This window comes from Frankliniella occidentalis, unplaced genomic scaffold (genome assembly GCF_000697945.3).
Source record: "Frankliniella occidentalis isolate FOCC.00 unplaced genomic scaffold, Focc_3.1 Scaffold250, whole genome shotgun sequence".
Lineage (NCBI taxonomy): Eukaryota > Metazoa > Arthropoda > Insecta > Thysanoptera > Thripidae > Frankliniella > Frankliniella occidentalis.
This window is the reverse complement of record NW_026267376.1, coordinates 359,865-362,574: the sequence shown is the minus strand read 5'-3', so window position 1 is coordinate 362,574 and position 2,710 is coordinate 359,865. Positions and strand designations below refer to the sequence as shown.

At 55.1% G+C, this 2,710-nt stretch overlaps 1 protein-coding gene across 1 annotated transcript in view; it reads right to left on the bottom strand.

Moving 5' to 3' along the window:
- LOC113217382 (uncharacterized) overlaps positions 1 to 2,710 on the bottom strand; it is a 93,304-nt gene that overhangs the window by 21,602 nt on the left and 68,992 nt on the right. The gene's annotated exons all lie outside the window — the stretch shown is intronic.

Here is a 2,710-nt window from a genome sequence, read left to right as displayed (position 1 = left end):
GGGGGGGGCACAGGGGCTCGCTGGGCCCTGCTGCCGCGCGCCGATGAGTGACTGACGAGCGAGTGACGAGCAGAGTGACGTGTGACGCGCCCGAGTGACGGCTGCTTTGATCCCCCTTGTATCAGGGCGCCGCCGACGCGGGTGCCATTCGGTGTGCGCCACCGCAAGTGACAAAAGGGCGGGGCGATTGAAAAACGCACCGCGAGCAAGATGGTGCTAACTGAAAAAGATAAAAATCACTGGTGAAAAGGGCGTATGTCCATGGGCTTTTCTTTGGACTCACGCCCTTTTCAGTTTTCACCAGTGAAATAATACCAACCTGCACCAGCAGCAGCAGCAGCGTGCAGGGCCGGCCGCCGCTGGAGCTGCTGCTGCAGCAGGCCGAGTGGGTACGGACACACCCGTTAGTCTCCCCGGTGTTGGCGTTGTTTTCGCTTTTTCGATTTTCGAGCCCAAATTAAAGGCCGACTCGGTCCTAAATCATATCGTCTCCTGCCGCGGGTGGTCCGCCTGCCCGCCCCCACCGCAGCGCCCCCCGGGCCCGCCGCCGCCGGCAAGGTACCACCGGCTCCGCCCCGCTGCTCGCTAACGACCCCGCACTCTCCTCTCCCCCCGATTGCATCCGATTGCGATTGCAAATCCGCACGAACTGCAATCAAGCAATGTTTGGGAAAGCAGCAAAGAGGCGTCGTCGTCGGCAAGGCTGCGGCGGGCTGAGGGGTCATAACTCACGCAGGGAGGAGCAGCAGGTTGAGGAGAAGGAGGAGGAGGAGGTGTTGAACGCCAATCTCGATCGCAATCCATTTGCGGGACGTGACAACCGCACCACAGCGCGACGCGCCGCCGCCGCCGCCACTCCCACAAGCGATGCGCGGGGCGTGAACGCAAACGCGTAACTGTGAATCAAGGCGGCAGCCCGTGGGAAGCACGCGCGCATAACTGATACTAATGGGTCTGTGTAGTTAAACCGTGCGCATGCATGCATGCATGCATGGGTCGCTTGAGGCGCACTATTTGAGCTAAAATTGGGTGTTTTGATGGCGGAAAATAGATGGGTGTCAAATTTTGATAAATGTAGGATTCAATATTTGGATAATATGAGGGAATTAGATGAGTTAATGCGAAAAACAGACGCCCGCCACTCGTCTTAGCTGAGCGCTTTATTTTCCATACCGTGCTTGCGCATCTGCTAACCCACATTAACTCGTTTAATACCCCCATATTATCCTGATGCTGAATCCTAAATATGCTAAAATTTGACACACATTTATTTTCCGCCATTAAAACACCCAATTTTAGCTCAAATAGTGCGCCTCAAGCGACCCATGCATGCATGCATGCATGCGCACGGTTTAACTACACAGACCCAATAGCGGCCGCGCGGTGTGGTGCAAATAGCCGCGGGGGGGGCTTTACTCGCAGATACATCGCACGACACAACACACTGTATGACGTGTACGTGTGGTAGGCCGCGGTGCTGCTCTACACGCCGTCATACTGTTGTTGTTGTTGTTTTTGTTTTTGTTGTTTGTCGCTATCGCGATGGCAAGCATTATCTGAAATGTAAATACGACGGCTGTTATATACTTTCTCGGGGGCACACGACACGCGGCAGCGCTTTGCTCCCACGATGACGAGGATGACGACAGCGTGAGGAGGATGACGACTATGTGAGGATGACGGCCCCAAGGTACAGGGCTACTTTGAAGAAAAAAAAACACAGTTTTCTTCAGAGAATTTTAAAGACAATTTTTTTTCAATGTTTGTATTGTTGTAAACAGTTTTATTTTTCTGGAAATATTTTAACTTTTATCAATTACTGTTATTGGAAAAGTTTCAAACTTTTCTGGAAAAATTTCGGACTTTAAAATGTCTTCACAGGGCAGAAAGCACATTAGTAGTTACATGTGTACTACATGCGCTGGTTAGTAAGAGCGTTGTATCGGGCAATGGGGCTTGCGGCTATGCGCCCCTTTGCGGCCAGGACGATTAGGCAACCTGCACGCACGCGTGCATGCGGTGCGCCTACGGTAGTAAGCAGTGTGAAACAGATCGGGCTCGGAAAGTCTGCAGCAGCCAAAATCGAAGAGACAATTAACGATAAGCTAGAGTTTTTGTGGGACTTTTAAATCAATTGACCATTTGCGTTTATTTCGCCGCACCCGTCTTCAGCTTCACTGAATTATAGCCAGAGTTCCTCCCTTGAGACTCGATCGACCGACAGCTACCCGCGCGGTTGAATCCGCATACTTTGGGTCAAGCGTCTTTCTTTCTCTTACACACGGGGAGCCTCCCCCCCCCCCTCTCGTGCTTTGCATGTGAGCCTCCTCACTACGTGCTACACATATTGGAACCCACGCTGCTCTTGAGTGTGGGGCGTGGCCGCGTGCCGCGTGCAAGAGGCTTGGCGTTGGCGAGGCGGGGTGGGGCGTGGCGGGGCGGCCCGGTAGGGCGTGCTCCTCCTGACCTTGATACGGGCCTGCTTTGTTTCAGCGGGGCAGACGAGCACTGGGCAGCGGCCGGGGCGCCGCGCCGTGCCGTCCAACGGACACGCGGGGAGGACGCACGCCTCGTCGGCGGCGGCCCGGGCCGCACTGATCCGCGACTCACGACCCCGGCCGCGCCGCACTACTCGCGGGAGCACGAGAGCGCCGGGGAGGACAGACCGCTAGGAGGGAGAATGAGAATGTGTTGATTAGTCTGATGCGCG